This window comes from Malaclemys terrapin, chromosome 4 (genome assembly GCF_027887155.1).
Source record: "Malaclemys terrapin pileata isolate rMalTer1 chromosome 4, rMalTer1.hap1, whole genome shotgun sequence".
Classification (NCBI taxonomy): Eukaryota; Metazoa; Chordata; order Testudines; family Emydidae; genus Malaclemys; species Malaclemys terrapin.
Window position 1 is genome coordinate 75,903,444 of NC_071508.1, and position 13,898 is coordinate 75,917,341.

Genomic DNA, 13,898 nt, shown 5'->3' on the forward strand with positions numbered 1-13,898 from the left:
TGGGCAAGATAATATAGCAGCTGATGTGGGACTCACGAATAAAGAATTAAACCGGGGTAATATAATTAATACCAATCAACATGGCTTTATGGAAAATATATCCTGTTAAACTAACTTATCTTTTTTTTTATGAGATTACAAATTTAGTTGATCAAGGTAATAGTGTTGAGATAATATACTTCGACTTCTGAGAGGCATTTGACTTGGTACCTTATGATATTTTGATTAAGAAACTAGACGTATAAAATTAATATGTCATACATTAAATGGATTAAAAAGTGGCTAACTGAGAGGTCTCAAAATGTAATCAGGTGAACACGAGCACCCAGTGCCACCCCCAAGTCTTTTTCAGAGTCACTGCTTTCCATCCTGTAAGTATGGCCTACTATTTGTTCCTAGATGTATATATTTACATATAGCCATAATTAAACAGATATTATTTGCTTGAGTCCACCTTACCAAGCGGTCCAGATTGCTCTGTCTCAGTGACCTGTCCTCTTCATTATTTACCACTCTCTTAGTGTTTGTGTCATCTGCAAACTTTATCAGCTGAACAGTGTGACACCATAGTCCAAAGGTTAATGCAATTCTTAGATGCATAAGCAGACAAATCTTGAATAGGAATAGAGAGGTTATTTTACTTTTGTACGTGGCATTGGTGCTACCACTAGTTGAAAACTGGAACACCAGTTGTGTGGTTCACAGTTCAAAAAGAATGTTGATAAATTGGAGAAGGATCAAAGAAGAGTCATGAGAATGATTACAAGATTAGAAAACATGCCTTATAGTAATAGATTCAAGGAGCTCAATCTATTTAGCTTAAGAAAGAGAAGGTTAAGAAGTGACTTGGTTAAAGTCTATAACTAAATGGGAAACCAATATTTAGTATTGGGCTCTTCAATCTAGCCAAGAAAGGTACAACACAATCCAAAGACTAGAAATTGATGCTAGACAAATACAGACTGGAAATAATTTGTACATTTTCCAGTGGAACAAATTACGAAGCGTCATTGACAATTTTTAAACCAAGATTGGATCTTTTGCTATAAGATATATTCTAGGGATTATTTTGAGGAAATTCTATAGCCTGTGTTAAACAGAAGGCCACACTAGATGACCACAATGGTCCCTTCTGGCCTTGGGATCCATGAATCTATCCAAACAAATTTCAATGGAAAACTGGTGACCTCTGTGTAACTGACTGCTACTTTAACCACAATATTTTCTGTGTAACTAAAGTAGATATTTATTCTGAACTGTAACTAATAAAGGTTTTTGAAAAGGAGGAATGGATTTTTAATCTTGCTGTGGTTACTTAATTTGAAAACAACTTATACTGAATGATAAAAGTGTTGTCAAGAAGCACAATATCCTGCATTTCAACATTATAGTCTTTTGAATATGATACTTTACTTTTAAATCCCATTCTCCAGACTTCTTTCCATTTCCTGATCCTGCTTTAATCCCACGGATATCCAGAAAACAGTTCACTTTCAAAAAGAGCTATAAAAAGAGAAAAAGGGACAGAGTGAGATGTTGATCATTAATAAGGAATTTTATCCTAATATCTCAGAGTGTCTTTATTCCAAACCAATGAGAGAATACATGTCTAGACTAGCAGTTAATAGCTGAACTTAAAATATTACAACTAGTCATTCAAGCATAAAGGAAAATATTCCATTAGGAATGCCTCTGCAAAGTCTGACAATCCTTTAGGGAGTCTATATAAGTTATCAGCTTGTTGTCATATTTGTAAATAAACAGAATTATTTTTATAATAATTCAGCAGCAGGTGACATTTATTTCAGCTGGAGATCTCAAACAAGCTCAAAGAACAGTTCTAAGGCTGAGCAGTGACTATATAAATATAAACACAGACAAAAACGCAGATTTCCTTTCTGTGTCACAGGAGCACACATTATATCACTGCCAGCAAATAGTGTCCTTTTTTAATGGTGACCTTATGAGTCTTCGGCATTCCCTTTTCATTTGATGAAGAGATGTTCTCAGTCTGGACTACATGAAAATGGTGTATCAGTAATAGCTTGACACACCCATTATGATTGAATGCACCCCTGTATTTGCACCCTACACACTATTGTAATAACCTCTGAAAAAAATATTCCTTGGGAAGTACCATTTGAAAATTAATAACTCACTGGTCAATAATATAATGAAATGTGTGTGGCAATATTATATGTGAAGTTATAAACAAGCTGAAATTAGGTCTGAAATGTGTTTACCAGACAAGTCTGTATAAATCAGTTTCTCAAAGACAAAGGACAAGGTCATGCCTCTAGACAGAGTCCACCTTGGGGATACAATTACAGGACTGAGTCCTAAGAATTATCATGACTGCCTGTCATAAAAAGCCAAATCCTGGCCACACTCCACGAGTGCAGATAGCTCTGGTTGCAATCAGTGTTGTGCCATTGCATGGGTGGAAGCAAGATTATGGGATACCATGCATGGCATGCATGGTGATCCCCTGGTACATCACAAAGCTGTGCCTTGCTCATAGTCCCCACACCCACAACAGCAGAGAGATTTGGGAAAAGACTTAAAAAGATGGAAAAGGCTACAGCGAGACTGATGAATGGGAAGAACAGATGTAATGGTTGCTGCAACCCTGAAGCTGCAATAGCAACAACTGAATAGCTCCACTACCCTACCCCACTGGCCCCTAAGAACTCTCCAGGACACAGCCCAGTATATGCCCTATGGAGAATCATGGTAACTAAATCCAGTTTGTGATTTGTCTTTTGTGGACGCACAGGACGGGGGCCTATGCCAGGAACATCTCCCCATCCTACACTCGCCCTTCAAGTACAGAGCATAATAGCAGTCCCTGTTAGTAGGGACTACTTGGTCCTTGCTCTGAGCAAGGGTAGAAAGAGATTAAGCCAGACCCAGGGCCCACCATCCTTCACACAAGCCCCCAGCTTGTGTGAAGCCAGCGATAAGTGGTAGGGAATCTAACCTACTAACTGTCATCCCAGGATGATATGTGTTTCATGAGATCGTTCCCTACCACAGAAATTTGCATAAATTGCACAGCTAAGCCCATAGCGTTGAAAAACTATCTGTACCGAAAATGATAACTCTCAAAAAACTGTGCAGCAGGCTTGGTTGCTGTACAGAACATAAATTCCTACTTATTTATTGAAAACAATCTTAGTGGACAGTTGATTTTGCTCATATATCAGTTAAGTTGCTACCCTTGTTTGTGACTGTAGTATTAGCCGTAGCCATAGGGCTGTATTTCCAAGCAGTTTGTCCCAGAGCCTCAACAGGTGTCTGTAAATTCACATTTGCCACACAAAACCTGCAGCTATTTCAATAGCAGAAATGTCAGCTGTCTCAGACATTCAGAACCTGGCTTTTGTTGCAGTTCTGTGGCTACTACCAGAAACTACAGAGGGATATAGAAATTAAAATTTTAATTTATTTGAGAAAACACGTATCTATGTCTGTACCTCAAAAAATGCTGGGACTGGATTTTATTCTAGTTTGGATCTGTAGACCATTTGTCTAAACCAATCATCCCATTCCTAGTTCACACTCATTTACTATCCTACAAAAGTCAACCGAAAATTGCTTTGGTGCAACTGACAGGAGGGGTGATTCTTCACTGGGCTAAGGTTTGGCTTAGTAGTGATTAGATTTTCTGGAAATAAAGTATTAAAACCTCCCCAGGATCAATTTGCTCCTTCTTCTTCTTCTTCTTTTTTTTTTTTTAAGTACCATAGAGTTTGCTGTATACGAATCCACTGGATAAGGTTTTAAAAAAAAATTATTTCTGCTCTGCATGGATATTAAAGATCCCATGGCTCTTTTCTTAAGAGTATAGGTTTGTTTATGTGCAATTTCCAAAATTTCCTCTTTAACTCCTATTGTGTGGTGTTCTTCACACAAATTGTCTTCCACTGCAGGTATGACAGTATTTTGATACAGGGATTTCAAACAACTACACTACGTATGTATAATATACTGTATTACTACCTGCAGCAACTCATGAGAAACTTGCATTGAAGCGCAGATTATTTAAACTCTGACTCTGCTGTCATACAGGACATGATGAAATACATTTGAGGAGGGCTGACATTCAGTTCAGTAAATTGCATTGACATGTGTACGTACACACTCACACACACAAAGTGGGAGGCTAAACAGGCACAGAACCATAGGTCATTATTGCGTACTTTGCCAACAACAGTTCCAAAACACAGCCTAAAATGACTGATAGCTTAGATTAAGAAACTGAACACATAACCTCCCACTATGCTCAATGGCTCGGACCTTTGCTGTTGAATAACTCCTTAAAATACTAACCATGAAAAATGTGTGAGGTCTTATTAAACACATTTTTCAAACAACCACAGCTGTAGAAAGAGAGTACTGTGCATCCCTGGTGTTTACACAATAGCCACCTTCCTATTTATTGGCCTTCACACCTTACGATCATTCATGGTCATTAATACGAAGAACCATGGAGCAGTAATCTTCCTTATCAAATACAGTTGCCACTAATAGGTAAAAAGCCTCTTCATTTACTCAAAGGTAGCCTTCTTTACAGAAGTCAAGCAGTAGCACCATCCTGCTAGGGACTACCTTAGACTGAGGAATTACTGTTTTAAAAATATGCTCTTTTTTTCTTTCTATTATCATCATCATCATCATCATCAACTGCTGGATGGAAAGCAGACTATGATTCTTTGTGCACCTCTCCACCTTGGTAAAAGTAAATCTTTGGTTTGGTATGTCACTCTAAGAAGAGAAAGTCCCTTTGCCATTTCTAAAAAGGAAAAAAGTGTGGAATTCAGTCAAAGCACATATCGACTTTAAAAGTGGTGATGCACTGGGAAAGTTCTTATTAGCTAATCTGAGGAAAAAAGATACAAATATACAAACATACAAATAGACAACAACTGAATAGTGGGCTGGGAGTCTGGAGATCCAGAATCTATTCCTAGGTCTGTTGCAATATGCTGGGCAAGATAATTAGGCTAAAATTTTCAAAATGACCTCTTCATTTGATTGTGTCTTCATTATTGGGAATAACATTAAACAAAATTAACTATTTAGTCATCTAGGGCTACAGGAGTACCCACAACTTCCCCTGAAGAAAAATGTGGCCCTTAACCTCTCTGTGCTCCATTTATGAAATGGGGATATTAAGGTTTTCTACCTTTTGTAAAACACCTTGTAATCTCTCCGCATAAAATGTCCATGCATGATAATGTTGTTCCTTATCACATTGCAATGTACTGTTGCTTAATTTTCATCTTTGCCAAGAAAAATCAATAAGCATTGCTACTGTAGTAAACATATTGATGCACTTATCCTTCAGGGACTCCAAAAAAAAAAAAAAAAAAAAAATTTACTCCAGCCAGTGCCTTTATCTTAAGGATAGGCAAATCCATTTGGATATTTTAAGAATTAACCCAAATGTTTGGCCAAATCTGGAATTAAATCCCAAACTGTTGAGGGGGTTGAAAAAAGTTTAACTAACTTAATCTTTTACTATTAAAAACAACTTTTTTGTTAACCAGAAATGCACTGACAGGCCAGAAATTGGAAGTGGTACAGATGTCTCATGGAAACCTGCTCTTAAAGGAACTTCTAACTAATTTGTAAGGCCACATAACACTAAATCAATTATCTGCTAAGTACTGAGACTTTGCAGCAACTAGTAGATACTTGAAACCCAGGCAAAACAATGTCTTAATAACAGTTTAAAGTTCTCAGAAAACATATATTAGTTAGGATTTGATATACCTGAAGATGGAGGAGTCAAGATCAACACATGCTAAAGTAAATTTTACTTTTATTACTAACTGTGGAAAGGAAAATATAACACCTCTGGGTCATAAAAGTTACTTAACTGTTATTCTTTTATTTCTGCTGTCTTCAGATTTCAGCTTTCTGTATCTTCAAGGATGCTTAGCTGGATTTAAGGTGGGAAGTCTTAGATGTTACTCCAGCGAGGCTTTTAATAATTAAGGAGTTTGTGTCCAAATGTAGTCCCAGATACATAATGATTCAGCTGGCTTTAGATATAGGACAAGATTCCTCACTTCTTAAATCTTGCTTGACATGTTTATTTTTTTCCCTCTGTACTGATTTTTTAAGGTATAATGTGCACTGCTTTCTCCATCTGGATCCAGTTTCTGGACTCAGCAGGAATTGGGGACACCTCCAGATGTCCTAACAAATCCTTAAAGCAAAGAAGTGTCTTTCCGTAACATAGTAGATGATTCTGCCTCTCATTAAACTGCTGAGTTATCAGTTCTAAGCGTTTGTTTTGGGCGGAATTTTGGGAAGAATTTTAATCTCCAGCCTAGATATTCACTTATTGGCCCAGTTGCTGAATTATACCTGTTACTTTCAACCTCACGCTCTTTCTTCTCACTTTATTTCCCTTCGGTTTTCTTCTGCCTCCTTTTGGGAAGAGATAGAAAAGATTCCTAGAAACCTTCTTCACTGGTCTTCTCAGAACTAGCTCTTTTCTCTTTCACCCTTACCCACAAAAAATATTCTATTCAGAACCAATAAAATGAACAACATGTTGTTGTTGTTGTTGTTGTGAGAAAGGTATAAATAGACTTACTATATTTAAAAACATTTTACTGAGCACACTCTTTATAGAAAAAAACAGATACTCCTCTTACATGAATTGGTTCAAACTATACCTAGGGTCATACCAATTTCAACTAATGCAGTTAAAAATCATGTAAATTTATTCTACAGTTTTAGCACTTTTTTCACTACTGTTATTAAGCATATGTGCCTATAACTTTTCAGGGATTATCAGTGATCTGTATATATAGATCCATAGGTGCTGGAACTCAGGGTGCTGGGGGTGCTGCTACACCTCCTGGCTTTAAGTGGTTTTCATTATACACAGGGTTCACAGTTTGGTTCCATGGCTCTCAGCACCCCCTCCCCAAATATACAATTTTTTCCAACTCTCCTGTACAGAATTCCATAATTAGCAGGACCAATCTCTCAATTTAGAAGGCCAAAATTTGCAATCAAGCTGAATATCCAGATGACAATTAAAAAAATTAAATTACATTAGAGGTTTTCATAATTTCTTGCTATCATTCCAGCACTATGTACACTGTCAAAAATGCCTCTGTTTTTTTCTCCACTGGGCAGTACAAGCTACGTGATCACAGCGGACAGAGAGCTGACAAGTTCTGATGCCACCTGTCTTCATGTTCAGGACATAATTGTATGGCAGAATGAATGTGGCAGGTTGGAGCGTGTAAATCATGTTTCCTTTTAAATTCAGCTTCTGAAGTGCCAAATGCCAAATTACTAGTAGCTAACATGTCAGTCACCCATGAGGCAATTTAAAAAAAAATATTGAAAGTACTTTCTTTTTAGAAAATAAGCAAGTACCCAATGTTCAGCTAAACTAGTACTATGCAGTAGAAGAGGATGTGGTAAAATGAGTTTGTTTCCCTCATATATTATCATTTATGATTTATTATTTATATTATTGTAATGCCTGCTGGCTCCAATCAAGACTGGGACCACATAGTTCAAGGCACCATCCAAACAAGGAATAAGAGATGGCTGCTCCCCCTGAAGACCTTATAATCTAATTGTGACAAGCGAAGCCAAGTGAGTGTAACAGATTTGGGAGTAATGGGGGACAAAAGCCAGATATGTTCACAGTTGGAGAGTTTTCAGTTACATTGAAATGATCAGATTATATATAAGCAATAAGATAAATATCATTCATAAGTGTCTATTTGTCATCTATTTAGATGTTATCAGCTGGTGATTTCCTGTAGGTACTATGGATGAAGTGCATTTTGAGGACATCAGTGTGGATTTAAGCACCATTTCAGGGAAGGTGCTCAATACAAAGATAGCATAGGAGAAAACATGAAGGTAGTTTTGAAAGAAGAAACAAATGGTTGATGAAGCCTGTCATTGTTGGCAGAGTGGAGTGGGGAGATTGCCAATCTAATAAGGTCCAAGAGCAAATAGATAGCAGAGGATAATGAAGAAAGGCCTTAAAGTTTCTGAATTTACATCAGAATTTCACAGATGTCTCTCTGGGACTTCTCAGAAAAAAAGTTTAAAATGTATTTATTTAGGACAAGATTTTAGCTGTCTCTAGACAGGGGTATGATTTTCAGCCAGCCAATAGTGACTTTCCCTCAATCTTTTGTCCAGATGTTCCAGCGCAAGGGTGAAGTTCTGAGGGCATCAGATTTTATTAGATCCAGTTTCCGATAGGCATTGCAGCCTGATTTTTCTTGTTGATGGGACCAAGTTAGAGAGCCTCCTGTGCTTCTGGTGAAGACTTGAAATAAGTCCTACAAAATGTTCTCATTTTAAAAGTTTATGTAGACCAATCAGCACAGTTCGCACTTCTTATGCAGATTTGAAATGACCCAACCAGAATGCCGAGTACCTTAGGTTATGTTCCCACTATCTAATGAAAGAATAAGGCATGCTTTTTTTAGGCTCCTTATTCTAGTAATTATTTACTCTTGCTTGCAGTAATGTGTTCTTTGTCCATAATGTTCACATACAAAACTCTTAAGCCATATTAGTTTGCAAACCATATTGGTGCACACAATTTGGGTAATTTATTTGGTCCACCATCATTATGATCCAACAGATCATGAAATACTTGGACAGAACAGCTGTATACACCTCTGTATTAGTAGCTTTTCTTTAACTCAACTGTAAGGTTAGAATTATGAAGTGGTATCTATTTAGCTGGTAATCAAACAGTTAAACAGACATTGTGCTCACTTAACCTTAGAACAACAGTTTGATAAAATTGTAAGGAAAAGTCTCAAAGGTAAGTTTTATTTGACATGTGAACTGAATAGATTACAAAAACAAATAATAAAAACTAAAATAAATCTTTATACCTCTGCCAATTATTCAGGTAAATGCTCTTATTGATCACATTTCTTATTTTAAAAATAGCCCTGTCCAAACTATGGTAACACTTATTCTTACAGTTGTCTTGGCAACAGAACTTCCTCAAACTGCAGGGGACTATTGCAGGGTGCTTTAAATAGCTTAACTCTATATAATTTCTTTAGTTCCATCAACATTCTTCAGATATCAATTATCTGATAAAAATATTCACTCTGCAAAACTATATCAAGTATAATAACATGCGATTTACTCTATTAGTATATATTATGAATAACTAAGCATATTATGTACAAGAAAAAAAGTTACCTTATGATAATTTCACAGCATCTGTGGCTATTTTATCTAGCCAGCTGTTCTAATGCAGCCTAACTCCTCTCTGTAAAACGCAGGAGCAGTGTGCTGCTTGACATATAATCAGACATTTCGGCCTAGAGTCAGGCCCCAAACCATTGATGTATATTTATAAAAACTATTCATAAAGTCCACACCTTATTGTGTCTTAATCACAGTATTGTGCTTCAAATATTGTTGGCCATTTGGAATACAGCAATCTTAGTGACCGTGGTTCTAGGAAAATAAGGCCTCATCCTTCTCAGTGGAAGACTGAGGGAAATCAGCATCATGTGAGATCAGACTGAATTTCTGAATCTTTTACTTCTTAAAATAAGAGTAACATTATAAACATATAGCTACACAGTTCCTACTTGATCAAACCCTCAAGTCTTAGTTTTCACTCAGTTCTTACTCAGCCTCAGACAAAACTCCTGTTGAAGTGAAGGGGAGTTTTTTCCTGGGCAGAGAGTGAGTAAAACAGGTGTATGGAGCACAGGATTTGGCCTGCTGATAACAATGGTCGTATAGCATGCAGATCTGGAAGGCATCTGATTTTTTATAAGACAGACAGCAGTCAGATGTAGGCACTGCTCAGCGTTGAGAACTAACTGACAGCTTTGCCCTGGAATTCCCATGCTTTAGTCTTTGTTTCAGGGAAACCTGTAATATTATTTTAATTATTGAGTTTGTGCTTTTTTCCCCCAATTTTGATCTGTAACACTTTGTGCTAGATATAATATTAGATATTTCTAATGTAATTAAACTGAGTACTATAATTCAAAGAATACTCTTTCAAACCATCCGGTCTCCTTGAAGCAAATACAAAGCACAGCCCTAGGCAGACTAAAGAAAAGGAAAAAAGAACAGTTATCTGCCCATCACTCATGAGCAACCCTACCATACCAAATCCATGTGTGCAATCCACACAACAACAGTCTGTACTTGGGTGCTCATAAACAACTCCTTAATAACGGATAGGAACAGTTCATATCTGGGTCCAGTTTTACCAATCACTGTTCAGGAAGCTTGGATAAAAAATGTATATAGTTTTTGCTCATTTCTAAAAAAGTGTTTCAAAGCTAAAGGGCAACCTGTAGGTAACATTAAAAAGTTTACTTTTGTCAACTGTTATCACAGAATTGTACTTCAGATACCATGAAGGAAAATTTTGAGATAACAAATATCACTGGGTGAATATTCACACTTTAATGGCAAGTGCTGTTTTGGGCATAGAAAGCCCCAAGCCAGCCATACCATCATATGAAGTTAGGCTAACACATGTGTGTGTCCTTCGTATGATACATTTAATATCTATTGGAATTCTTCACTCTATTCTGTTTCTGTTCTGTTTATTTGCAATCTCTTTGTACTTCTTTCCTCTCACTGCCACTCTATTCCCCCCTCCCCAGTTTTTCCAAGTCAGAACATTAATCCATTCAAATTCTAGTCAAAAATTTCAACCTTGATGTTCAACTGAAGTTAAACAGCAAACATTTGCCCTTCCCTAGTGGAAAACTAGACAATTGAAAAGTTCATTAGAAACTGTCATATTGCTGATGTCCCAGTTCCCTGTGTATTAAAAAGAGAGAGAGAGAGAAAGAGAGAGAGAGAGAGAAAAAAAACATTGCCAACATAATCCCATCAGAAAATCACTTAAAAGACTTTTTATCCCCCGCCTACTCTTCTAAGAGAATGGATTCTTTCTTCACCAAACAGGGCTTAGTAATATTATCTTTGTCCCCAGGGTAGTCTCTGCCTTTCAGAGCATGACAGCTTCATCAAAGTTTTCAAATTGCATTTTTTTCCCCGTTTCAGAGCAGAATATTCTTGCTAACCTCTAACTGGAAGCAGATCACCAATACTTCTCAGCCACTGAGGCCCATCATCAATTAAGTTTACATGATGACCCACCCATAGCCAGAAAGCTGTTACTGTCTTTGTTTCTAAAGTGATAGTCACTCCCATATAACACATAAACTGGGCTGGCTGGGTAAAAGTATGTGTATAGGACCGGAGCAGTGTGAAAGTGCTAGACTGTGTGGTTATTGTTAAATGTTTCCATTACAGCTGTGTGCATAGGCCTCATTGTGCAAGGTGCTGCACAAACAGAAAGACACTGTCCCTGTTCATGGAACTTTCACTTCTCCTGATGCTGTTATATTTGTCATTACACTGGTGGCTTTAGGAATAATATATGGTAGGGAAAGCTGACAGTGAGCTTTACTGAGCACTTTGGCTGCTAAAGCCACATCAGCTATTTGTGATGGCAGAATACTAAGATTTTCAAGTAACAATTTGCTGAATCATGGATTCACAGAAGTAGAGATGTAGGTCTATAGTCACTGGTACTGTACACCCTGGTTCTTTTGCACCACTCTGGTAAGGCAAAACAGAAATCAATCTGGTGTAACTGACTGATTAAACTGGATTTGCATTGACATTGCATTACCGAAGTGGTGCAAAACACCTGGAGCATAAGTGAATCTGGTCCAAAACATTTATCAGGTCTTCTAATCTAAAATATCTCAACCTGAGTGTTTAGACCAGCCTGCCCTTCCCATGTTCCTAAGTGAAAGGAGGCTCTCAGCTAGATCCCAAGTAAATGGGAAAGGGATCCTGGAATGATCTTGGTATAAAAGAGAGGTTGGAAAAGTTTGGCAAATCCACTTCTAGCGGCTCTCTCAGGACTGGAATCAATGGAGGATTGTCCTCTTCAGTGGGTAAAATTCCAACCCTACTGAAGTCAATGGGAGTTCTGTCATTGACTTCAGTGGAGTCAGGATTTCACCCAAGATATTTTCTAGTACTTTGTCCTGATTAATGAGACTTGTGAAATTGTCTAATTGCTACTTTTAGAGAATTACTGATTTTTTAAATATTTTTATTAATTATACATGAGTTAAAAAAAAAGAACCCTGGATCCAAACAGGCCTAAACTTTGAAGTGGAGGGGAGGGTCAAAATCAGGAACTGACTTTTGTAGCTTGACCCTCTCTCTATTATTGAATCAACTCTACATATGTATATGGTTCTGTACAATAGATGAACTGTGCCAAAACAAGCAATATGTTACTCCTGTGGGAATTCCGTGCCAAAAAAAATAAAAATTCTGCACACAATATTTAAAAATTCTGCAGAAGTATGTATGTTTTATTTGTCAAACTAGCACAATATAATCATACTGGTTTCAATTATTTTGGTAATTTATTTAAACTAGAATACAGTACATGGAGAATGGAAGTGGGGAGCATTGGAGGAAATCCCCAACCCCTCTTGCCTTATAGTAATCCAGCTAGGTTTGACCCTTTATTTCTAGTTATTAGTCAACAAATATATGCAGCCATATGCTCAGTGTTACATCATAGGCAACTTAAGAGCAAGTGAAGGCTGGGGAATCAAACTCACAATTTATATTGGCTACTGATCATCTCCAGAAAGGTAGACAGTTAATGAATCATATTTTGATAGGAAATTGTTTCAGTCCAAAAATTTAGACCAGTTCAATCACTGAAGTACCGTAAGCATTCATAAGGCTACATATCCTTTACACAACTCTGGCAATGTAAAGGAACCTTAAAACTTTTACACCAGTTTTATACTCCTGGGGGAATTCACAAAGACAATGGGAATAATTCACTAAGCTGATAGGCTGCTACATTCTGCTCTGCCTGAGGGGACAGAGCCTTCCCCACACTTACCTCTTCAGAAACACTCCAAAGCTCTGCCCCTCCACGCCGAGCATGCCGCAATAGCGAACAAGAGGGACAGAGTGTGTGTGTCTCTCTCTCTCTCTCTCTCTCATGCATGACTGCCCATCCCAGTCTCATTTACATCTCTACAGGCTGCTCTGGGTGCCCAAACAGACCTGCCTGTGCTGCCCGGGAGAGGTATATGACCACTCTTACGCCTTCCCTTTGCTTCCCCATCAGAAGTCATTTTTCTGTGGGGAAGCAAAGACGTTTGTGGGAGACATGAATTCTGTCCACATGAAGTGATGCACAGTTCTCCCAGGAGTAATATGTCCCTGCCTCAAGCACATTACAGCCTGAAAGTAAGACTGGGATCAATAAAGCATTGTACAGTACAGAACGCATAGTTTTCCATTCATAAATGGAAAACAATGCATTATAGGTGGCTCTCTATACAAATTTTGTATTTCATTGTTGTTGTTTTAGATTAAAACACTTCAGCACTCTCCCTACACACATATTTTTAAAGTTTTTGCTCTATTGTGCCTACATTTGGTGTCCCCATCAGACTCTCACCCCAAATTTTTGAAGGGGCCTCAAACCAGCTTCAAGCTTTCATTAACACCTTTTGATCTCTATTACCTGCACATGTGACTTTTCATCCTGTGCATAATTCTTATCATCTGAATGTGACAGACTGGAAAGTGAGCATCCATATGTTTGCAGGTACAAAATTGCATACATTGAAATAGAGGCAAATATTTGAAAATGTAGCCTCTTATGTTCACGCCACCTCCTATGATCTTTCTCCATCCATCTGACCATATCGCTTCATTCTTCTAATCCCTACAGTCATTTTTCCCTTGGCCATCACATCATCTTTAAACTTCTCATTCTCATCTTTGAGACCCTGCACAATGTCAGTCTATGTTGGGGATCTTGTGTCTCTCCTCTCTTCTTT

At 37.6% G+C, this 13,898-nt stretch overlaps 1 protein-coding gene across 1 annotated transcript in view; it reads right to left on the minus strand.

Annotated features, from left to right (window-relative positions):
- Positions 1-1,422: 1,422 nt before the first annotated feature.
- The window catches only part of LRRC4C (leucine rich repeat containing 4C), a 1,133,428-nt gene continuing 1,120,952 nt past the window's right edge, over positions 1,423-13,898 (minus strand). The window contains exon 2 of the transcript XR_008444792.1: positions 1,423-1,503. The gene's annotated coding sequence lies outside the window, so the exon portion shown is untranslated. The remainder of the gene's footprint in view (positions 1,504-13,898) is intronic.